Genomic DNA, 25,917 nt, shown 5'->3' with positions numbered 1-25,917 from the left:
GCAAGGAGGAGTTCGTTCTCTGAGCACAAATCCACTGATATGATGCCCATGATGAAAACTCTTCAGAAAAGCCTTCTTTTCCTATCCCCCAGGCAGATCCAGTCACTTCCTCCTCTGAAATCCAATATCCTCCATAGATCTCTGCTGCAGCAACTTTTGCTGCACTTTTGTAATTCACATACCTGTCTCTCTCCAGGAGACCCTGAACTCCTTGAAGACAGAGACTCTCGTTAATCTTTGCAATCCGGCCCTCCAGCACTGCCCTGGCAACCAGTAGATAGATCCTCAGTGAATTTCTGCTAATGAACAAGTGAGTGCTGTTTCAGTAAGTGGGTTTCCCAGTGTTCCTGACAAGGCAACTCCTTAAAAGTAAACTGTACAGTTGGTGTTCATGAAATGAGCCCAAGTTGCCACTAGTATGGCAGAATAGGCCAAGACAGTTATGGGAGAGAAAACAAAGGAGAGACCGAGCAAGAAGCTGGGGATCACTGTGTCTTTGTTCAGTAGACTACAAGGAACAGGGACTCTAAAGAGAAGTTGAGGGGACCCAGGCTAGCTTAGTCAGTAGAGTATCCAACTCTTAATCTTGGGGTCATGAATTCAAGCCCTACATTGGGTATAGATATTAATTTTTAAAAAAGGAGGAGGGTGAGAGGGAGGGAGGGAGAAAAGGAGGGAAGGTGGGGGGGGGCGAGAGAGAGAGAGAGAGACAGACACTGAAGCTGCAGCCCAGAGACTGACGAATCTGGGCTTTCTGTGGGGAAAAATGTACTAGGTCATCAACAAGCAAGGAAAAGCAAAGGATAGAAACCTCCATCCCTGTCAGGAATCAACACAGTGAGGGAGACCTAGCCCCCTCTTTCTCTGAATTATCTGGTGACGCTGAGTAAACCCATCCACTGGGTCCCATTATGCTGGCTTGTTGGAAAGAATACTGCTCAAACAGTTTGAAGCGGAGTTCATTCCTGAGAATGTACTAATTTTTCATCTAATAAATATTTGAGGATCTACTGTGTTAGGCTTGGACTAGACATCTATAATGCAAACATGAATATATCACTAATTTGCTATCAAACCTTGGGCAAGTCACTATCCCTTCTGTGAGTCATAGTGTCCTCACATACACATGGAAGATAACCTCTGTCATAGGATTGAGTATCGGATGTGGTCCGAAAAGTCTACTGTACAACTTTGCAAATATAAAGGTGATGTTTTTAACTAGATCTGAACTAGAAGACTTAGCAGAATGCAAGGATAGTGCCCACTAAATGTCAAGGACAACTCCCTCTGCCAGTCTAGATAGAAATCCAGTAGACAGTTCTACCCATTCTGTGGTGATGGTGGCGATGGAACAGAAATTTGACACATTCTCTTCAAACCTCTCTCAGAATCTTCCCCATAGTTACTGGTGTCAGAGTGTTCATCATTGAGAACTCTACTGTGAGCCTCTTGAATGAGCTCGTGGATACAATGGAAACTTCTTAAAGCCAAAAACAGGCTTAAAACCTTTGGGTTAGAGGAACCTTTCCAGACACTGAGCTAATTACTCAACCTCTGGTCCTTCAACTGTTTAGAAAAATTTGTTGGCCTGTGGTTTCCTAATCTTTCTGTTTACTGAGATGAACACATCAAAACTGAAACCTCTATGCTCTAACAATATTCTGATTAGTGGTTTGCAGAATCCTCTGTAATTTTATGATTTGCTGGCTAAAAGAGGAAGAATGGTGGAATACAAGTAGTAGTGGGGCCCGAGAGGGAATTAGGCATCTGGAACTTCACACTTGATTCCACTGTGGAGTGGCTCTGGAAAACTTGGTTACAGACCTCAATTATCTTATCCAGAAAATAGAGGAAATGGATCATCTCAGTGATGCATGCATGAACTCTTCCATGGAAGACCAATGTTCCTCAAAATATTTATGAGAGTTCCTCACAAAAGGTGCTCTGAGGTCAAATACAAATAGGAAAGCTGGCATATTTCATCTCCTCCCAACACACCACTCCACCTAGAGTCGCACACATACTATGGCTCTGAGAAGTCAGCAAAAAAGAAATATGCTTTGCATTATTCAGTCTGACTTCTCCCAGTTTATTAACATCTCCTCTGAGAAAGACACCCTGAAACATTCTTCTGGGGTCCCTATCCACTCTAACCTACTGTGGTTTGTATCAGAAGTACTTATCCAGTGTGCCCCAGCACCCCTGCCTTCCCATTAATTTAGTTCTCTTAACCCGGTGAGACTCTCAAAGGATACTTTGGTTAATAGAAATGTATTACAAAAAAAAAAAAGAAATGTATTACATATAGCTCATTTTACTGTAACGAGAGTACTAATTTTCAAAGACTCAGAATACAAGAACTTAAAACACTGAGATGGAAAACCTGCAGTTACTGAGCTTGTAATACTTGTTCTATATCCTGTTGGCATTTTTCATTCATTATACCATTTAATCCTTAGACAACCATAAGACGTAAATATCTTTATCCTATTACAGAGAAGGAAACTGAGGCTTGGAGAGGCTAAGTAACTTGCCCAGTTATGCAGCTAGCAAGTAGTGAGCACTAGATTTCAAACCCAGAACTACTGTTCTCTCAAGTCTTGGTTCTGTTTAGAGCTCTGCCACCATACTAGTCACTAACCTTCCCTGGTCTCAACTATCAAGTGGAAATGGTAATCCTTGCACTGCTTCCCTCACAAAGTTTCTCTAAAACTCAAAGGCAGTAACATGCCCGAAAAGAGCTCTGTAAGGGACATTTGAAACACTGTGAATAAATGTTGATATTTCCTTCAATGATTTATAAGGTAGCTGAGGTTATTATGGGCTTCCCATCATGGAAATCAACTGTCCTAATCCCAATCACTCACTACCCTACAGCGTTCCTTAAAATTCTCCAGTTAAGATTTTGAAGAAAATAACACCACCAATAACAACTTAAAAAAAAAAAAGACTGGATAAATAGAAAACATTAATTTCTCAGTATTGACTACTATTTAGAGTCTGTTTGTCAAAGTCACATTAAGCAGCCAATCTGCTTAGGAAGTCAGGAGCAAAAACAGCAGGGTAGGCGGGAGTCTGATAGAAGGCCTGTAGATAGAGGAGATGCCAGAATGGCTGTGGGACAAGATTTCTTAACCTCATTTTGGAACATCTCTGGGAAAAACAGATCCAAAGGGTCATTTGGAACAGCAGGTCCTAGAACCTTTGTAAGAAATATATCCAGGACGGGGATCCCTGGGTGGCTCAGCGTTTGGTGCCTGCCTTTGGCCCAGGGCGCGATCCTGGAATCCTGGGATCGAGTCCCACGTTGGGCTCCCAGCATGGAGCCTGCTGTGTCTCTGCCTCTCTCTCTCTGTGTCTATCATGAAAGAAAGAAAGAAAAAGAAGAAAGAAAGAAAGAAAGAAGGAAGGAAGGAAGAAGGAAGGAAGGAAGAATAGAATGCAAGGCCTCCTTCCTTCCTTCCTTCCTTCCTTCCTTCCTTCTTCCTTCCTTCCCCTTCCTTCCTTCCTCCCTTCTTCCTTCCCTTCCCTTCCTTCCTCCTTCTCTCCTTCCTTCCTTCCTCCTTCCCCTCTCCCTCCAGCCCCCCAATCCTTATCCCTCTGGGTGGCTCAGCGTTTTTCCCTGCCTTTGGCCTAGGGCGTGACTCCTGGAGACCAGGATCGATTCCCCGTCTCTCCCGGTGCATGGAGCCTGCTTCTCTCTGCCTGTTCTCTGCCTCTCTTTCTCTCTCTGTGACTATCATAAATAAATAAAATTTAAAAAAAATTAAAAAAAAAAAAAAAAAGAACGAAAGAAAGAGAAAGAAGAAAGAAAGAACACCCCACTCCCCCCTGAAAGCACCTCCAGTTCAGCGCTGAACCGAGAGACAAACCGACAGCACGAAACGCACCACCACACGCAAGAACACCGAAAGCCATCCACGAACCCGCACAAAGAAAAACCAACACACCAGAAAGAAAAGAAAAGAAAAGAAAAGAAAAGAAAAGAAAAGAAAGAAATATATCCAGGAGATCAAGAAGTATGTTGGGGAAGGGGGTGAAGGCAGATGGGAGCTTCACTTTGGGTTGGCCAGCTTCACTTTGTGCTGGGATAGCAAAATACCTTGGCAGGGGTCTAGGCACAAAAACAGCAATGTATGGGTGTAGGGCTCTCAACTCATCCTCTAGCCCTGCCTGGGATCACACCCTCTTGATCCACATTGCTATAGCCAACTGTTCCCTCCAGCTTATGACAGACAAAGGTCAAAACCAATAGCAAAGCATTCTTGGAACTAGGCCCTGGCTAAGGCCAGAGAAGTAAACAAAACTCCCCGCTCTTAAGGAAAGCAAAGCACTGCACCAAGATGTTTTGAGCCTAACAACAGGCTCTCTTGTATAGCAAACTCAAGAATTTTATAAACTGAACTGAATCAAAGGAGCCTGCTTTCTATGACTTAAGAGTACCTATCTGGTATCAGGAGCCCTGGATTCCAGTCCTCATTCTGGCATGAATAATTCAGTGAAGTCTTAACTTCTGTGACCTCAGTTTACCCATGTGTACAGCAGGCTCTATATCTCCATAAGGTGGTATGTGTAGCTAATTAGACAATGGTTGAGACACACCTCTGTAAATGGCATGGCATGGAACAGCAGGAAATGAAGGAACAAGAACTGAACTGGAACATACGGTCTTAAAAATTCAGTGCCCAATCTGGGAAAGATCTGAAATAAACTCTCTTTCTCCCAGCCAACTTAGGTCAGTCTTTCTCACAATGGAGAGGTTTTTTGCATTTCTAGTGATGGGAAGTGGAAATGTGCCACACAAGGAGGAGATAGAAAGGTTGCCATCTCTCTACTTTCAAAAGTTTATTTGGATCTACTATACTTGGGTTTATAATCATAGCTTTTGTTAAATAAAAGCTGTGAAACCGTGAACAAGCCTCAATATCTTGTTTTAGTTTCCTCATCTGTAAATCAGGGAGAAGTTTCCTAAGTGATGATTGTAGTTAAGATTAATTAACGATGGAAAAGTGTTTTGTAACCCACAAAAAGCCACACAAATGCCAGCTGTTACAAGGCTGTCTTCTCATCAGCTCATGAGGCAAACAGTGGTTATCATCACTTGACAGGTGAGATAATCAAAGCCCAACACAGACAGTAACATTCAGCTCTATTCCAACTTCCCCCAGCAAAGGTAATTATTTCACTAATTTATTATAAGAGTAGTTTATTAGTTTGTTTGCCTCATTAAACTGACATCTCTGAAAAGGGGGACTACATACATCTTATGCATTTTTGTGCCTCCGTGTTCAGCATGGCACGTTAAATAAATGTTACCTGAATGATGACTGATATTGGTAAGCAGAAACACATCTAGAACCCAGGATGCCTTGTCTAAGGTTCTTATTATAACCAAAGAGAAAGTAAACTAAACCTCATAGATTTGACTCCTCTTAATTTCTCCTCTCTTCAATTCCCCTACTCTCTAGCAAGACACAACTTTCCATTCTGGAGAGTCTTTAGACCTTTGTACACACTGGTCTCCTGGCCTTAAACACTCTTCATCTGCTTCTTTGTTAATTCCTATTCACCCCTCAGATTTGGAGGCCTTTCTAATCTAATACTTGGTCAGGTATTCCCTCTCCTCCCAGGACTATTTTTCACAGAATCCTGGCACATAGATATGTCAAAAATATCTGCTGAAGGTAAATACTTGAATGAATGAAACAGTGGATCTAGAAATTCAAAGGTGATGCAGGGAAAGATTCCTGGCCAGGAAGTCAGGAAGCCTAACTGACTGTAACTCTAGCTCTACCACTACTGTGCTCAGTGATCTTGGGCAAGCAAGACCCAGTCCTGCTTTGGGTTATCCATAAATGAGCTATTATCATCTATTAATCATCTCAAAAGGTCCTTTAGGCACTGACAGCATACAAGTCTTAGACTCATGCTTAGTCCTAGGGGTGAGGAACTTCAGAGGCCAACTCCATAATATGGGAAGCTCAACATCCCCACTCCACAAGCAGACTCTGCTGTCAGCAGCCTCCAAGCCCGTTGGTTTACTTAATTCCTCCTGATGAAGTGCCAAGAATAAATCGTAGGTGAGCAGCAGAGCATTTTAATGAGTCCAGAGCCTAATGAATCTTTTCCTTCCTGTGTCAATTAGAATTTCAAAGCTAGGATCCCCAAGGACCAATTTATTGGGAACAGAGAGAAGCCTTTTTGTTCAGCTGCTGCCTGAGCTACCTGCCCTGGCCTGCTATATCTGCTATGTAACAATCCTGCTTACTCATATATACCACCTAGAAGATAGAGACTATAGCCTGAGAGGCTCCTTCTTACCCAACATTTCTGGGGCCAGAACTTAAGGAAGGAAAGAAGGGATCCAGGGCATTGGGGATGGCAGGTAGGCAATCAGAGAATCAGAGAAGCCCTGACTTTAATGCCACCTCTTAAAGATACTGGTCTTAACAGAGCTAATCATTAAGATCAACTTGCCATTTGCTCAGTTAGTATTAGGTATTAAGTGACCCTTATTTACCTAAGGAATTCTGAATCCTCAAACAACTCCAAAACAGGGGGTTGGGCTGGGCAGACAGAGATTTGAACTCACATCTATGTGATTCCACAGACTGGGCTCTATCAAACCATAGCAGTCTTTTACAAGGGCTTACACAAGGTCAGTGGGTAATGTCATGAATGGCAGAAACGGTCTGTGGGCAGTCAGTCACAGCCATGTTGGGACACTTGCCACCAACACAAGCAAGTGTGGCTAGGTACTGCTGGTCTTCTCATCCAATGCGGCTGGCAGAACTCTCCAAGCAGAGTCACCATCAACACTGCACACCAATGCTTCGATCCTAGAAATCTTTTGAGGGCAGCCTGGGTGGCTCAGCGGTTTAGGGCTGCCTACGGCCCAGGGCGTGATCCTGGAGACCCGGGATGGAGTCCTACGTCAGGCTCCCTGCATGGAGCCTGCTTCTCCCTCTGCCTGTGTCTGCCTCTCTGTGTCTCTCATGAATAAATAAATAAAAATCTTAAAAAAAAAAAAAAAAAGAACTCTTTTGATTGATTTGGTTTGAGAGGAGTGCCAATCCCTGATCTAATGGCTCCTAGGCATCCAGTAGTGCCATGCCTCCCCATCTGGTCCTCTCTAAGTCCTACAGGGCCAGCCCAGTTACTACTGCTCAGTTAGCCATCAACACAGGCACATTTTCCAAGGTGAGCAGGTAAGCATGTCAGGTTTCCAAATGGTTACAGGATGAAATCTTAGGGCTCTGGTGGGAAAAACACTTAAGAGCAAGGTCAAGAGTCTTGTCCAGGTTTACACAACTAGAAAACAGCAACACTAGAACGTAGGTATACACTGAGTCCTAACCTGACATCTATACACACAAAAAGAAAATAGAAAAAATGGCATTAATGCCTTCTACATTTTTTTAATTTTGAGAATTATAGATTAATATGCTGTAATTATTTTGTAAAAGCACTTAGCGCGCGCGCACACACACACACACACACACACACACACACACACACACAAAGCACTTAGCACAGAGCCTGGCACATAGAAAAAAACCCTAAGCGTTAGCTATTAGATAATTAGAAAAAAGGGAGGGCATCCAGGATGGACCATAAAGTTTCTCTTTATACAATCCTTGAGGTGTACATATAATACTGTAAATAATCTTTCCAATGGCTCCATTAAGCAGGTATTAACATCCTCATTTTATAAGTAAGAAAACTGCTCTCAAGGGTCAAGTAACTTGTCCAAGACTACTTTGTCCCAGTATGTGCCAAAGCCAGGATTCAAATCCAGATATATTCAACTCTAAACCCTATGTTCTTTCCACAGTGCTTCTCTGAATATAAGACTGGGGCTGGACTTCAGAGACAAGCTTGGATATAGACTGGAGGATAAAAGCAGGATGCTCATTCAAGCGTGGGGATATCATGAACATGGGTACAGAATTTAGCAACATGCTGTCTTTGAAAAGTGTGGTAGTTCAAAGGCAATGACCAGAACAGTTAATTCACAAGACAAAGGCCAAGTAAATAGCTAAGGTAAGGGCACACAGCAGAGAGCCATTAAATGCTAGCTGTTCTTGCCACATACATGAGTCACAACTTGATTCCCTGTAGTTGGACTCTAAGAAAGGGAGGCAGCATGCATAAAGTAAAGAGCAAGAGACTGGGTAGCAAAGGAAAATCAAGCTCTGCCACTAACCAGATTGCTTGGCTTTAGGCAAATCACTGGTCTTCTCTGGGTTTCTAATATCAGGGGTTAAAACAAAAGGATGTCCAAGGACCTCTGTAACTCTGACCTTCCAGGAATCAAGCTATTACCAGGTCATGTGTGCAGAGGTGGGTCTGAGAAATGCTAATTATGCAATGAAGAAAAGTAGCCTGAAATGGAACACCACAATGGTGTGACAGGAGCCACAGGCACATGAGGAGGGAAAGAGAGCTAAATGAGGGAGAGGAGAAGGAGATTAAATGAGATTCAAGTTCATCTTGGGTCAAAGCAGAGACGCAAAGGCAGGGAAGCTGAACCAGGATGGTAGCAATCCTGGCCTTGTTGCTAACTTGCTGTATGGCCCTGGCTATTGATTAGTCAGCCTCATTTTCTCACTGGCCAAATGGACCTCAGGGCCCTTTATGTTCTGGCCTGAGCTGTTCTCTCTCCAACCAGATTTCCTGCTTCTTCCCCCCTCAGGGTGCCAGCCAAACTGTCTGCCTTCTAATTTTTCTACAAACAAGCCCTTGCCTTAAGGACTTTACATTTGTTCTTCTATCAGCTAAAAATGATCTTCCTTCAAAAAGGGCTTCCCCAGCCATTTTTTTAACCCTTTACTCTTGCTTTTCTTCATAACACATACAAAATTACAAAAAAAAAAAAAAAAAAAAAAAAAACCTAATGATTTTATTCATTCTGTTTCCCCCACTACAACAAGTTCCACAAAGGCAGTTTGTTTTGTTCACTACCATATCCCAGCTCTAAGAGTATTATCAGGAATTTGCTGAATAGAGAACTGAATGGATGGATGAACTACTGGTCCCAAAAGTCCATTCCAATTCTGGCATGCTATGATTAACATATGGGCTTGTGGAACTGGAGAACATCTCAGAAGTTCAAGGCCGAGTAAGCTTAGGTCTAACCTGTCCTTCTGGCTCCATTTTTTTAACATTTGCTTTGCCTCAGTGGATCTTCACAAATGATCTCCAAATGTAATACACACACCCTAACACACAGCTACACACATGCACTCACAGACAAATACACAGCACTTAATTCAAAGACAATTATCACATGCTATGTATAAAACACAACATATACACAGTATTTCCTTAACCTGGAATATCAGACCTTACAGAGTTTAGCCAACTTACTGTTAACTTTAACCCTAACCACACTCCACTCCTGAAATCCTATACTCTGGCCATCCTGGGCTGTTTACCCTTCTCTGAGACATACATGAAAGCTTCTGTATCTTTGTCCTCACCAGTCTCATTGCTTAGAAGCTGCAGAATCCCCTTCACAATTACCAAATACTTCTTTCCCAACGGTCAAATACCTCATCTTTGAAGTCCACCTCAAATATCACCTTCCTCGAAGCCTCCCTCATCTGTGAAGCAGTTAGCACCCCCCTCCTCCAAAGTACACCACAGTAAGACCTGTGCAATTATATGCTTCTACTATAGAGACCATCACTGTAGTCTACTTACTATACTTGCCAGTCCTCTTTAATCGACTATAGGCTCCAAAAACCTTGACCATGTTGTTTGCCTTCTCCGTATCCCTCAGGACGTAGATCCCTGTGCCTGCCCAAAATGTCTACTGGATTGGGTGTTCCCGTGGCATCACAACTAAGCACACTTCCTAAGCTTTGGCAGACTCGATCAGGTAGTTCTCCCTTTATACTGGCCAAAGTTGGTTTTCCTACTATCTTTACCCACTAGTAAACTCCTTTGGAACAAAGAGCCTGAGAAAGAAGGGGATAGAGAAGTGGCTGGAAAGGAAGGGAAGAAACAGTCTTTGCAGAGCTTAGAATGTCATCCTAAGGAGATTGGATTTATTCTACTAGAGGTTTTATGAGTGGGAAGTGATAGGAATAAGAAATGTATTTTAAAAACCTATGGAGAGAAAAAGGAGGTTATACTTCAGGGGCAAAGACTAGAAGTGGAAAGAGGAGTTAATTGACAACTATAATGAGAGAGGATTAAGATTTGGCCTTTAGTAGTAGCAATGAGAAGTGGGCAACATTACATGTTCAGAGACAAAACCACATAATGAAAGCAGTTACTTACTTCACCTGAATACAACTCTGTGCTCAAAACTAACTTCCTCCAGATGGAACTATGTAACCTCTCTGCATCCAAGATGGCCCTGAGGGAAACCAGAAGCAAGGAAAAAGCCTCCCTGACCAGGTGAAGAAGCAAATTTAGGATTAGCAAAGGCCAAGGTCCAAGCCAGTGAGTAGGGCTATAGGAGAGACCTCAAGATCTTGCTGATGGCTGCTATCACAAACTTCAGCAAGGAAATTGTGTCTGTGCCCTGAGCAGAAAGGTGCCTTGCTGGGTTTGGACAGCTCTAGCCTGCTTTAAATACAAGAGGCTGTGGTAGTTTTCAGTGGTGGGAAGTTAAGGAAAATTATCCAAAACTTAGAAATAAGGCAAAAGATGATTGTGTGATCTTTTAAAGTCACATTAGAACATTTTTAAATACATATCTGAGTCATCTGATACTTTTGGAGAATGGAATTTTTTTTAAAGATTTTATTTATTTATTCATGAGAGATACACAGAGAGAGAGAGAGAGAGAGAGGCAGGCAGAGACAGGCAGAGGGAGAAGCAGGCTCCATGCAGGGAGCCCAACGTGGGACTCGATCCCAGATCCCCAGGATCACACCCCAGGCTGAAGGTGGCGCTAAACCGCTGAGCCACCCGGGCTGCTCTGGAGAATGGAATTTTGTTTAACTTCCCATTCACAAATGGTTAGAGCCCAAATGTTCTGAAACTGCAAAGTTAGAGGTTAATGTGTAGAAAACAGAGAAGGTACACTTCTAAGCAGAGAAGATAATGCCGAAGTGTACGTTGTTCATTAGGACATTAATCAATTTTGAATCTAATTTAGAAATCTAATTTCAGCAATCCTTTTTTCCACTGACAACATGAAATTCAGTTTCTCAGCTATTCTCTTTCTGCTGGTTTCCACACTCACGAGTTAAACAAAACTTGACACTTGCTCACCATGTGTATGAGAATTATGCCCTGACAAAATACAAAAACCCATTACCTGGCTATCTCAAAAGAACCAGATGCAAGTAGGCAAGAAGCCTGGTATCTAGGTACAGGATGTTAGTCAAGAACAACAGGTGGTGGGCAGCCCGGGTGGCTCAGCGGTTTAGCACCACCTTCAGCCCAGGGCCTGGTCCTAGAGTCCTGTGTCGGGCTCCCTGCGTGGAGCCTGCTTCTCCTTCTACCTGTGTCTCTGCCTCTCTCTCTCTCTCTCTCTCTGTGGGTCTCTCATGAATAAATAAATAAAAATCTTAAAAAAAAAAAAAAAAAAAACAACAACAACAGGTGGCAGGTGGTCACTTATGAAATGACATAAAGCTCAGTGTAGTAGAAATGGCACCAGGCTGAGAATCAGGAAACTTGCTATTAATTATGTGACCCTGGGCATGTCACTTATTGCCCCTTGCTGGGCCTCAACTTCACAATTATAAAGAGTTCCCCTGTAAACTTGATGTCTGTTAGGTCTCTTCTCACTCTGACATCCTAAAATTCCATCAGTTTATGGCAAATGATCCTGGGGAAAATGCAGAGCCAAAAATATATCCTCTTATGCTATTTCTAAAAAATATATATTATTAAGAGGTAGTCTCATTAAGAAACTCTAGCAGTTGAGTAGCTTTGGGTGAAGAAGGCGACAAACAGCAAAGGACTCAGAAAAGGCAAAGATTAAGACTAATGATCTGCCCCTTTTGCAAATGCAGACTGAGTGGGGCCCAGGGCCAGGGGCAAAACTCTTTCGGGAAGGGCTTAGACTCACAGGCCTTATCAAGACTAAGGATTTGGATTCTAGCTTCTGGCTCTGCCACATAAAGGCAGGTGTGTTCAATTTCCTCATAGTAAGATCTCTGCAAGTAAAGTGCTTTGTAACTGAAAAGTTGTAAGTGAAAAGTTCTAGAACACTAGAACAATCTTATTCCTAAATCTTCTATGTCTCTTCTCCTGCCAGGTCCTCTGAAGGAGGCCTATTAAACTTGAGATGTACAGACCCTTTCTCTCCTTCCCTACATTTCAGAGTTGCTGTTACAAGTGCTTGAAATATTCCCCTCCTTCAATTCTAAAAATTACAACTACACTCTTTACAAGGGATTCAGTGTTCCATGCTGAGGATGGAAACGTGGCCTCTTGCTTAGTGCTTGGATTCTGGGCCATACACCTGGGTCTTGGAGAAGCTGGTTTGAAGCAAAGAAGAAACTCACGGGAAAATGGCCCTGAAAGTACAGAAGATATTCCCATTACGCTAAAGTCACTAAATGCCTGTTCCTGGGCCCTACTGAATAGTCTACCCTCAGGGAGAGCTGAAGCTAGAGAGGCAGTATGAGACTCAGGGAAGAGCTTACTATGGGATCTATGGGGTTAGGAGGACCGGAGTTCAAACCCAGCTCCTCCACAAACTTGACATGTGACTGCAAGCAAATTCATGTACTTCCCTGAGCCTCAGCTCTTCCCTTGGGGCTATTATAACTTAATGAATTACAAAGATTAAAGGACATAACCAATTTAAAGTACCTATCACAGTATCTGGCACATAGTAGACACCTCAATAAATAAACACCTCTTCCATCAAGAGTTAAAGGGCAAATAGCAAAAGACAATGAATGTGATTCGCATGTCAGGTAGGGAGGACTTGGGGACAAACCACAGTCAGCAGCAGATCAGAGCTGCAAGTTGCTCAGAATGGGAATGGGCTGATTTGGAGAGTCTGATGTGCTATTCTAAGAGCATCTGGATCCTGTACCAGCCAAAGCAAATCAAAGAGAAGTGCTTATGGAGCTCTTGTTTCTAAAACAAGTGCAGGCTGTGTTATTGACACACGCCACAGGGGAACTGAGAAGGCTGTTGGCGAATGTGTTAAGAAAGCTGACATGCTTTCAAGTTCTAATCTCTGCTACAACATATACATGGGTACAACTGACCTTGGCTCTAGAGAAGAAAACTCTGAACGGAGTCACAAAAGACCTAGGTTCTGGTCTGAGTTCAACCCTGAGCAGGTGACTTTCTCTGTCCTCAGTTTTTTCTTTTCCCCTCTGAATAATGTAATTCTCTATGTGCCTTCTACTCTACTGTCACTCTCTCATCATTTTCAGATAATGATACTATGGCTCTGGAAGATTAAATAAACTAGTACTGGTAGGAAATTGAATTCAAAGTCTGCTGCATTTCTCAACTCGAAAATGTAGGATTCTGGGATCCCTGGGTGGCGCAGTGGTTTGGCGCCTGCCTTTGGCCCAGGGCGCGATCCTGGAGACCCAGGATCGAATCCCATGTCGGGCTCCAGATGCATGGAGCCTGCTTCTCCCTCTGCCTATGTCTCTGCCTCTCTCTCCATGTGTGACTATCATAAATAAATAAAAATTAAAAAAAAAAAAATGTATGATTCTTAGTGACCTGAAATTGTGGTTTCAAGAGCATTCTAAATACTCTAGGGCTAGACAAAGCCTGGCTTGTTAAGCCTCTGCATATAAATGAAATCGTCAACACCAAGGAGAGCTAGAACAAAGTGAACAATGAAATTTTAGAGAGCCCTAAAGAAGTCCTTGGAGAATAGATCACCTAATTTGTTTTATAGACAGGGTATGAAGACTGCAAAAAGAGAAAGAGCTTGCTTGATTGGGAACACTCAGAAAAAGTTAGGTAACAGAGCACAAATTGGTTCCTATGCCTCATGGTCTCTCTCATACTAGTTATCTACTCAGTCTCCAATCTTCTGGGCCATTCTGATCCACTCTTTGATATTTCTTTTCCAAATGCTGGGTGACAAGCAGGTCACTGCCCCTGCAGCAGACTCCCAGACACTTCCAACACCTGCTCATTGTAGATAATGGCTCTTTCTCTGTAATATCTTTGCTCAGCCTTGAGCAGAACTGAAACTGAAGTTTCTTTGACCCTTCTTGACTTTTTGTTTCATCCTGACTCCCTGATGCCTTTGAACCACAGACCACTGTACCTTTAGAGGCAAAGAACTATAAGGGACATCAGCAATTATAGGTCAACTTTCTACCTCACTGCTTCTTTTTTCAAGCAGAAGAAACTGAGGACCAGAGATTAAATGCATTCCCAAGGTTGAGTTAGTAAAACAGAGTTAAGAGCCTGGGTTGGGATATTCACCTTCTATTATAATCTGACACTGAACACATGGTATCAGAATTTATTTCAATCACTAGTGACCAAACACCAATCCAGGCCAGGCATGTTTTTCATCATCTATTAGCACCACAATAACCATACAGGCATTTTTGTTTCTCATTTTGCAGATGAGGAAACTACAACTCAGAGGTACACAGAAAAGGTGTAGTCAATTAAACTTCCAAAAACCGGTAACTTCTGTCTATTGCCCTAAGCACTAAGTGCAGTAACTCTTGACATGTTATTCTAATTGGGAAAATGGGGCAGGGGGAGGCAATGAGGGAAGAAGAACAGAGAAGATTCAGCCAATACAAAAATGACAATTCAAAAGAAGTGTTTTCTGCTTTTGTGTTAACATGGGGCTTTTGTAGGATAGTTTTATTAGTTTTCTGCATATCTGCCCCATTAAATCCTAAAGTCCCCTCAATCCATGTCCTTTTCACCTCAGGGTTCTAGCACCACAACTGCTAACAGATCTTGGTTTCCTGATCTACTGTTTCCCAGTTTCACAGCTTGGATTTTTTTTTATCTCTTGGCCTAAGTCTCAGGCTCAGGAGCCTGCCTCTCCACCACATTCTTAGAACTGTCCTCTAGCTAATCCGACCTATAGGACCTGTCAGTCCCCCTTCTGTCTGGCCTGCTGCTCCAGTGGGACAGAAAGATCCTCTTTAGTTTTAATGAAAACTGGGGAAGGATGGAGACACAGAGCCCAATATAACCCGGAGCCCTTTACACACTATTCCTACCCCCCAAGTAAGCAAGATCTTATTGCTTTCTTGTGACAGCAACCTTCAAGAAAGCCAGCTGTTTCTAGAACCAAAGTAATAGAATGTGGGCAAAATTCCTAGATGGGGAAAGAACAGGGACAGCTGCTTCTTTTATGAATTGCTCTGGCGGCCTCCCTCAGATTTTCTCCACAGAATTCTCTAGGAGCCATCTGATTATTACACTGGTAAACTAGGAACCTCCTGCCTTACTAAGTTACAATATCCACTGCGGTCATTCATCCCACACCTTGAAGGATAATAATGCACTGCTACTGCCCCTGGACCTTCTCAGACTCTGTCCCTGGTCCATACCACCACAACTACTAACAATAATAGTCCCTTTCACTTGAACAGTATCTAACAGTTTTATACAGCACTTATTTGACATGTGCTGGATGGTAGACAGTGTTATTCTTTGTTTATAGATGAAGGAAATAAAGGCTACCAACAAGCCCAGGCATTGCTTAGAGCTTTTCCACCTCAATGTTACCTAAGGGATCTGGATTTAAGGCTTATTTTTGTTAACAGAATTAAATTTCTCTTTAGAATCTCAGTCATTATTAGCCAATAGAGGTATTCTGCAAGGTCTCGAAAGCCATCTTGAACCTTTGAAGTCTGTGAGGTGGGCAGCTATCCCCACCAGCTCTGTGTATCAGGCAAAAATCTCCTCAGCACTCTGAGGAACTCTTGACTTTCCAGGTCTGTCATCTGACCTCCTGCCACACCACCCTCATCTCCTAAGTGAAAAAGTTCAGGCCTGACCCAAATCCTGGCTTGGGACAGGCAGGATCAAGGCTGCCCAGCACTATGGGTCTAGCCCTGGCCCCCCTCCCCCCCCTCAGCTGGTAACACATACAATGCAGACAACTTGTCTACCCCACTGTTCCTGAGTTAGGCCCTCTCTGAAGCATCACATAATTCTGCAGAGACTACCACATCAGGGGCACACTGACAGCCCACACATCACTCAAGCCTGAAGACTTTTCATTTGGGATGCAAAGCCAATTTAAAACAAAACAAAACAAAACAAAACAAAACAAAACAAAACAAAACAAAACAAAACTAGGGATCCCTGGGTGGCTCAGCGGTTTAGCGCCTGCCTTCGGCCCATGGTGTGATCCTGGAGACCTGGGATCGAGTCCCATGTCAGCCTCTCTGCATGGAGCATGCTTCTCCCTCTGCCTGTGTCTCTGCCTCTCTCTCTCTCTCTCTCTGTGTCTCTCATGAATAAATAAACAACAAAAAGAAACTTAAAAAAACAAAAACAACCCAAGTCTTAAGAAACTAGAAAAAGAAGAGCAAATTAGCCCTTACGAAAGTTAGAAAATAAGAAAGACGATACGAAGAAATCAATGGAATAGAAAATGCAACCAAAAGTTGGTTCTTTAAAAACATCAACATAATTGGCAAACACATAACAAGACTGACCAAGAAAAAAAAGAAATTGCCAAAAGCAGGATTTAAAAAGGGGTTATCATTACTGATCTAATAGAAGTTAAAGGGATTATAAAGGAATACCATGAACAATTTTTATTGTTTATTTATTTATTGAGAGGGAAACCATGAACAATCTTAAACCAAGAAGTTAGTCAATCTAGGGGTCCCTGGGTAGCTCAGCGGTTTAGCACCGGCCTTTGGCCCAGGGCATGATCCTGAAGTCCCAGGATCAAGTCCCACGTCGGGTTCCCAGCATGGAGCCTGCTTCTCCCTCCTCCTGTGTCTCTGCCTCTCTCTATGTCTATCATAAATAAATAAATAAATAAATAAATAAATAAATAAATAAATAAATAAATAAGTAAATAAATAAATCTTTAAAGAAAAGTCAATCTAGATGAAAACATTTCAAGAAAGGCACAATTATCAAATATGACTGAAAAAGAAACAAAATCTGGCAGATGCTCAAGTGGTTGAGCATCTGCCTTTGGCTCAGGTTGTGATCCCAAGGTCCTGGGACTGAGTTCCGCATCAGGCTCTGCACAGGGAGCCTGCTTCTCCCTCCGTGTCTCTGCCTCTGTCTCTATCTTTCGAGGAGGGGGAGGGGGGAGGGGGAGGGGGGGAGGGGGAGGGGGGAGGGGGGGGAGAGGGGGAGGGGGGAGAGGGGGAGGGGGAGAGGGAGAGGAAGAGGAAGAGGAAGAGGAAGAGGAAGAGGAAAAGGAAAAGGAAAAGGAAAAGGAAAAGGAAAAGGAACAAACCTGAGTAGACCTACAAGAAGCAAAAAACAAAGAACAAAATTAAATTAGTAATGAAAAATCTTCCCAAAGAGTAAAGCCTCTGGTAAAGGCTGGCCTCCCTGGTAAATTCTATCACACAATCAAAAAGAAAATAATACAACCTTCACAAATTTTTTCAGAAAACAAAGGACGGGGAAACACTCTCCAACTCAATCTATAATGCCAGTATTACTATGATACCAAAACCAAACACATTCCAAGAAAAACAACAACACAATCAATATGTCTCATGAATACAGATGCAAAAATCTTCAACGAAATAGCAACACAAATCCAACACCATTTAAAAAGGATCATAACTGAACTCCAATAAAAATAAAAAAAGAAAAGAGCAAAATAAATAAATAAATAAATAATACTTTTATAAGAAAAAAATAAAACAAAAAGATCATATACCCTGGCAAAGTGGGATTTTTCTCTGGAATACAAGGTTGGTTTGATATCCAAAAATCAACTGATGTAATGCCATGTTATGAACAAGGAACAAAAAATACGGAATCTACAAAATCCAACACCTATCCATAGTAAAACCTCTCAGTAAATTAAGAATAGAAGGGAACTTAGCCTGATAAAAATCATCTATAAAAAACTCTACAGCCAATACCATACTTAATGTGAAAGACAGAACACTTTCTTCCTAAAATTGGGAACAAGGTAAGAGTGTCTGCTCTCACCAATTCTATTCAACCTTGTGCAGGAGGTCTTATCTGATACAATTAGGCAGAGGGATTTTTTTTTTTTTTTTTTTACTGGGTGTCAGATTACATCATTCCTCTAAACACAATCCAATGGCTTCCTATTTCACTCAGAATAAAGCCCTGCATGTTCTGGGTCCCTGTCTATCCTTATGACTTCTCCATACTCCATTTTCCCTCTTGATTACTCCACTTGCAGCCACTTGGCTTCCTTTTGCTCCTCAAACACAATAAGCTTGCTATAGTTTCAGGTTCTCTGAATTTGCTGAATTCTATGCCTGGAATGTTATTCCCCCAAGATATACACAGAGCTCACTACTTTAGTTCCTATGTATTTTTGCACAGATTTACTTTCTCACAGAGGCCTTTTTTCATCACAAAGAACCTCTCTGTTCCCTTATCCTGTTTTATTTTTCTTCATACATATTCATTTGTTTATCTGTTTTCCTCTACCAGAATGTAAACTACAAAAGAGCAAAATTTTTTTTCAAGATTTTACTTATTCATGAGAGACAGAAAGAGAGAAAGAGAGGCAGAGACACAGGGAGGGGGAGAAGCAGGCTCCGTGCAGGGAGCCCGACGTGGGACTCAATCTCGGGTCTCCAGGATCACGCCCTGGGCTGAAGGCGGCACTAAACCACTGAGCCACCCAGGCTGCCCAAAGTAGTTTCTTCATTGCTATATTTCAAAGCTGTATCTGGCACAGAGCTGATACTCAATAAAAACTCACTGTATCAATGTCTTAAAAAATAAAGTTTTATATAGGAGAACGAATAAAAAGAAGGCATAGGGAAACCACTGGCTGAAGAGGCTGAGAAAGACCAGTTTAGGTCACAGGGAAAGAGCCAAAATAGGATAATAGAAAAAACTTAGTTGTCTAAAGCTGGATTCTTCTGGGTTCTAAGCTTAGCTCTTCCTCACTGTTTGTCTCTCTTGAAGCCTCAGTAATTTCTAAAATGAGAATATCACCACCTACCTCCCAAGCTGCTATGAAAATAAAACCAACTTATACAGAGCATTCAGTATAGCATCTGATAATATAGTAGACATGATAAATAATTTAGTGTTTTCTGATACCTCTGGCCTCAAGAGGAACTTAGAACTACCTTAAAAATTAGCAACTCTGCTTCACTGAAGCACACATAGGTCTGTAGGACTGCTGCCCCTAAACTGAAGGCCTCCATACTTGTTTTCTCTTTCTATTCTTTCATCCTTCCCTTACTATTAGCTTTCAGCTCTCACCTCTAGCTGCTAATACAGCAGCTCCTCCTCCCTTTTTGATATGCTTTTTGAATCTTATGCGAGTTTAGAAACTAGATTGCTAAACCTATTACAACATATAAAAATAGAGATAAATTAGTGCTGTGCAAAGGCTTAAGAATGACAATGCTTCGCCTCCTTTTTAGTTCAAATTTGTCTTTAGTAGAAACTTGAATATGTTAAATAGACACTACATGGAATCATTCATATTTTGAAACAATCAATAATGGAACTTCTTCACAAGGCACTGGTACAAAAAGAGTAAGGTCCGAACTTGGCACCCAGGCCACAGGAAAGCCAGCAACTACAGAACTTAGGTTAACCAGACAAAAAGAGATGACAGAAAGAGCTGGAGATTCAGAGTAGGATGGAAGATTGGCTAATGTGGATTCCAAGAACACCAGGTTGGGGAGAGACCCCTCTGTACACACTCAGGCAGAGAGAAGAACAAAATGTCCAGTTACAGAATGTGAAGAAAGTGGCCTATATCACTGGCCAATGGCAAAAGAGATATGGTGGGAAAACTGGATGACCATGGCCTCTGACAAGATTATGAGGCTATAGCATAAATGCCTTTTCCACTAGTAGTTGGAGGTAAGGGGTGGGGATGGGCAGGGTACTTAAAGCCAGAATAGGAACAGCCTTCCTTTTCTGAGCAAGACAGTAGGAAACAAGGCAACATCTATGTGGAATTAGTGAGTGAAAACACATGCTGGGGATGGGTCCTTGAAAAGTGCTTTAATATCTGTGCTAGCAGTGGCCTTGAAGCCAGGCTGTGTGAGTGCATTTAAAACTGCACTCTGCAGCCCACCTGCTGCAAATCATGCTGCTGATGCTGCGGCTAGGTCTCTGTACTTTGGAAAATCCCTTCCCTTGTGGAAAGATTGAGCTTTAGGTAGAATCTACACAAGAAGAGGAAGAGAAGAGCATGGGAAAAGATTTACAACACAAATATCCAAAGGAAAACCTTCTCTTTTCCCTTTGGGGAGTGGAATGCCAAATAGGTCAGGGACTGAGGTGCCAGGGTACTTATGTTCTCTTCTCACTTTCTCTCATTCAGTCATGCTGCTTTACAATTCAAAAATATCCAACTTGCATTTCTCATTTGATTTCCTACAACATCCTGCAGACTGGCATACACACATTAGATATGTAGGGGTGCAAGGAAGCACTCCGATTTTACAAGTAGGGGAAGGGAGATTGTCCAAGGACAAATGCTGAGAGAGAGTTAATAACCCAGGTTTCCCAACCCCAATCCAGTTGTCCAGGTCCCTATCTCTGCTGGCCAAGTCTTTATACAGTATCTCACGTGTTACAGGTGCTTTCTTCTTCTAGTTATATTGAGCCTAGGCCTCTAACTACTAGAAGATCCTATCTTTTAGGCTCTTGGCTCCCTCACTAGAAATGCCACTGCCTCAGAAGGAATCCCAACTCCTACCTGCTGGGCCCTCAAATAACTAGATCTCCCTTCCTGAATCCCTAAGGAGGTCTGTCTTCCTGAACTTCATTTTACAAAAATCAGGATTCCAGAGAAATTAACAAGGAAAGCCTGCCAAGTCAGGGAGAACAATGGTATTTACAATTAGACTGAGGAGGTTCTAATATCAGCTTTATAGATTCTCAGATGTGAACCCCAGGCAAATTATTTCAGCTTCCAGAGCCTCAATTCCCTCAGTCATAAAATGGAGTTTTGTCTGGATTAAATGAGACACATAACACCACTAGTTCTTTTATATATATATATATATATATATATATATATATATATATATATATATATTTTTTTTTTTTTTTTTTTAAGATTTATTACAGAGCACACATGAGTGAGCGAGTGAGCAAGCAGGAGTAGAGGGAGAAGGAGAAGCAAACTCCCTGCTGAGCAGAAAGCCTGATACAGGGTTTAATCCCAGGACTCTGAGATCATGACTTGAGCTGAAGGCAAAATGCTTAACCAACTATGCCACCCAGGCGCCCCACACAATTGGTTCTTAATGTGTTGATTTCCCTTCTTGTCTCACCATCTGTGGTTTTCCCTCTAGGCTTCCCCTGACTTTCTCTAACACAGCCCCAACTCTTTTACTCATCCTCACCACCATTCATAATCACATTTTCCAGGACTGATAAAACTAGCTTCTGAAGCTGACCTATGGACTTGGTAGGTCACAGTCAAGACTGAAATCTGGAAAGTTTCTAAGGGCTACGAGGAGAATGGGTTTAGCTGCCAGGTTCAAGATAACCTCCAAGACAAAGCAGCTAACAGAAGCCAAAAGGAACTAAGCTTGCTTTTGCCTTATTCACCACAAATGATCCCAAACCATTTTACAACAGTTCTAAGAAAACCAGGTTCAATTCTCCTCCCAGTACAGAAAGCTGCCTATGCCAATTTCTCAGACATGGAGTAGGAGAATAACTGTCCATAAGTTAGTTACCTGTACTAAAGATAAAAATAAGCCCCAAACTAATTACCCTGATCTTGGCCCAAGCTTGCCCAGGGTTTACCCAAGACCCTCACTCACCAATACCAAGGCTGAGCTCAGCCTGCAATTAACTCTTCTGGGTTACAGGGTCAGCACCAGGTGCCTCTGCGAACAGGGCTCACCTAAAACAGAGGGAAGTCAGTCAGTGTCCTGCTCAGAACAGGCATAAACTTAGGTCAGTACAGGCATCCCAAGTTCCTGCTCTCACATGTCCTGCATCTTTGCAAAAGATAGGTTAATAATTAAACACATTATTTCAGGTTATGCTAAGTGTCTTAAAGAAAATAAACCAGAGTAAAGGAGGAAAGAATGACGAGTGAGAATGAGGCCTATTTTAGATAAAATGATCAAGGAAACTTCTCCAAGGGCTGACCACCAGAAAGAGACCTGAATGAAGTGAAGAAGTAAGATCTGCAAAGATCTGAAGGAAGACTTTCAGAAAGAGAGAATACCAATTGCAGCAATAATAGGCAAGAAAAAGCTTGTTATGCTTAAAGGAACAAGAAAGTCAATATAACTAGAATGTAGTGATGGAAAGAATGAGATACTAAATATATATGGAGAAAATAATTATGCTCCCTATTTTATATGTGAGAAAACAGAGGCTCAGAGTTAGATGACTTGCCCAAGGTCAAAGTACATCAGTGGCAGAACTAGGAATGGAGGGGCACCTGGCTGGCTCAGTCAGTAGAGCCTGCAACTATTGATTTAAGGGTCAAGAGTTCAAGCTCCACATTGATGTAGAAACCTTAAAGAAAAAAAAAAAAAAACTGGGAATGGAATTCAGGTCATCTAGACAACTCTCTATATCAATCTTGGGCCAGGTTCCTCCAGGCTTAGATAACCTGGACCCCAGCTGGGACAAATTTTCAAGCACTCTAAAACTGGTTTCAGGTTTCTTTACTTATCCCCTCCGCTGCTGGTGAGGATGGTTGAAGAACAGAGAAATAGCTGTATTTACCTGGAATGTGGAATAGAGAGGACTCCAGGGTTAAGGAGAACAGTAGCTCATGCCAAGCAACGTTGTAAACCCTTTATCTGCATTAACTCTTTAATCTGTACAACAATCTTATAAGGTTGCTGTGTTATTTCCCCATTTTTACTATTAGGGAAATTGAGGCACAGTTAAGTAAATTTGCCCAAGTCACACAGCTAACAGAAGGTAGAGCTAAGACTTGAACCAGGGAGTCCAACCTCCAAGGCTTGCCCTGCCCTCTTAACCATATCGTACAATACCAACTTCGGGGCAGGGGCGGGTGATGGACAGTAAACATTCTCTAGTCCTACCCAATATGGCTCAGAGCCTCATTTATACCCAGCCTGAAATTTATTCCATTTACTTGCAGAGTTCAGGATTCTTACTGAATACCAGGTGAATGACTCTTGAGTCCTTCACTCAGTTGGTTCCAGATGTTTCTCCAATTTCTAGCTACTATGATCAGAAAGCAATGATAACCACAACAACAGCCATTTAACAGCTACTATCACGGAATGTACACTTTGAAACAGACTAGGTACCAGGCTAAGAATCTTACATGACTATCTTACTTCAGACAGAGTGACAGTTGTTTTAAGACATGGGTAAGGGGGTCTCTGGGGGCTCCCGGCCTGGAAGCAAAGCAGCAAATACATGGAACTGAAGGATCTCTATAGGCCTGGGTCAAAGGACAAAGATAGTAGGAGGTGCACAGTAAGGGGAATGGACTATTAGCACCTCCAAATCAAAATGTCACCAAACTGAACTCATCTCCTAGTTTTCAGCCTCCATAGTTCAACAAATGGTATAATCGTTCTTCTATAGGCACTGACTCTCAATGTTCATCATGCCCATTTTCATTTGTACATATTCAAATCTGTCTTAGTCTTCAAGGCCTAGTAAATCTATGAAGTTATCCTGAACCCCTTCTTACCACTATCATATTCATTCTTGAATCATCTCTGTGACTACACTTGGCTCTGACCTCATCATCAGCTAAAGCCTCAAAACCAGTTCCTCTGTTCTCTCTTCCTTGTAAAGATTCCTGCTGGTGCCGGAGAATGAAGACCTAGTTGGTTAAAGATTTATTTTCATTTCTGCTATTCTTACCTTACTCAGGATCTATTACCTAACAAAAGACTTGGGTCTAATTTGAGCATCAGATTTCTACAAAATGGAGATCCAACCCCCATCCTGATTATAGGACAGGGATTTTGTGAGAATCATTGCAGTAACAGAAGAGGAGGTAGGGGAAGAGTTAGGATGGGAGATTCCAGGCCAGATCTCTAATAGCTCTTTCTTTCACTACAGAACACTGAGCATATTTATAGAAGCCTTCTAACCAATCCATCAAAAAATACTTTCTGGGCCTGGTTGGTCATGGTCACAGCTCTAAGTTAGGGATTATAGATGACACAGGGATGAGTGAGAACAGTTCTTATCCTTGCATTCCAGGGTGGGACTATGTGAAATTCCTGCAAAGGATTACTAATAATATCAGGCAGGACCCAACAGTACAAAGAGTGCTCCATGTATCGTAAAAACGGAGAAAGAGGGCAGCCCTGGTGGCGCAGCGGTTTAGCACTGCCTGCAGCCCAGGGCATGATCCTGGAGGCCCTGGATCGAGTCCCACGTCAGGCTCTCTGTATGATGCCTGCTTCTCCCTCTGCCTGTGTCTCTGCCTCTCTCTCTGTTCTATGAATAAATAAAATCTCTAAAAAAAAAAAAAAAAAAAAAACACGGAGAAAGAAATCAGGCTGACTGGAGATGGCCTCAGTTTCACAGAAGCAAGGACTTTCGCCAAGCCTTGATGCAGAATGATAGAAAGATACATGCTAATATGCATCAGGCTTTGGGCTAGGTGTTACGAAGCTGACCCTCATAATACCCTGTGAAGAGATGATGTCATGCCCATTTTATATCCAAGGGAACTGAATACTGGAAAGGTTAAGAGTACCATTTAAGGTCAAACAGCTAGTAGGTAGCAGAACTAGAATGTGAACCCAGGCCTACTTTACTTTACTCCAAAGCCTATATATGTTTGCTTACTTCATGATTTAGAGGCCCAGATAAACTCTAAAGTTGTTTCTACCTGAAAAATCCAGTGATTTGGGGCTGAAAGAACCCGAGAGACTCTTGATCTCAGAGTTGTGAACTTGAGCCCCATGTTGACTATAGAGATTACTTAAAACTTTTTTTTAATCCAATGATTTGAATGGGGGAGTATGGGAGAAGATACACTTCTACTATGTCTTCCCCATAAGACTATTATTTTATTGGCAGATTTAGGGTCTTATTAACTGGAATCACCTAAGTATCTGACACATAGTCTGGCAGGTTATACTTAGGAGACACTATATATGAGTAAATGAACGAATGAATAAGCCTCTTCTCCAAGAACCTTTGTTCTGAGGTCTAGAAGTAAGGTCCAAAATCTCTAGCTCCCATGTTATGACTCTCGGCCCCATTATCTTTAATCCCAGCTATCTACTAATCTGCTGTCTGAAGATTCCCTTTTCTTGTTCTTGTTTTCAGGAGTTACGGAGAGGTGAGGAGAGAAAAGAATAAGAAGGGAAGCTGGGCAGGAAGAGAAAATAGAGGGAGAGGAAAGGGTAAAAGGAGAGAAGTTAGGAAGGAGGCAAAAAGGAAGGAACTGTCTGAGGCCCAGACTTTGGGAAAGGTTTCTTTTCTGGTACCAGAACCAAAGATTTATTTGTTTTTTTTTAAAGAGCAACAGTAGGAATTCCTCTTTATAAATTTCAAATGAAGGGAACTTGCTTGTCCCCAACCCCAAACTAAATATACCAGCAACAGGTAAAATAAAACTCATTCCTCAGGGCTCCCAACCTCAGTACTTACCACTACCCTGTCCCAGCCCACCTAGGTTAAGGCTAAAGTTTGCAGAAGTCAAAGATACATAGATTCTTCTGATACTCCTCTGCTCCTTCTATAAGAGTTCTTGCAGGCTAGTAAGCCTTGGGAATCCAACCTTCCTTATGGATGAGGAGACAATGACATCCTCTGGATGCTTTGCCACAGCTCCTTGTCATGAAAGCTTTGTTGAACCCTAAGGGGAAAGCATTACTCCCTTTCTGCTGAGTTCCTCAAATA

General features: G+C 42.2%; 1 protein-coding gene across 5 annotated transcripts in view; it reads right to left on the bottom strand.

Moving 5' to 3' along the window:
* Positions 1-25,917, bottom strand: part of RALY (RALY heterogeneous nuclear ribonucleoprotein) — an 85,715-nt gene that overhangs the window by 25,546 nt on the left and 34,252 nt on the right. For 3 of the 5 annotated variants that reach the window (XM_038572038.1, XM_038572042.1, XM_038572039.1), the window contains exon 2: positions 21,870-21,952. The exons of the other annotated variants lie outside the window; for them this stretch is intronic. The gene's annotated coding sequence lies outside the window, so the exon portion shown is untranslated. The remainder of the gene's footprint in view (positions 1-21,869; positions 21,953-25,917) is intronic. 5 annotated transcript variants of the gene reach the window in all.

Source organism: Canis lupus, chromosome 24, assembly GCF_011100685.1.
Source record: "Canis lupus familiaris isolate Mischka breed German Shepherd chromosome 24, alternate assembly UU_Cfam_GSD_1.0, whole genome shotgun sequence".
NCBI lineage: Eukaryota > Metazoa > Chordata > Mammalia > Carnivora > Canidae > Canis > Canis lupus.
This window is presented reverse-complemented; position numbering and strand designations above follow the sequence as displayed.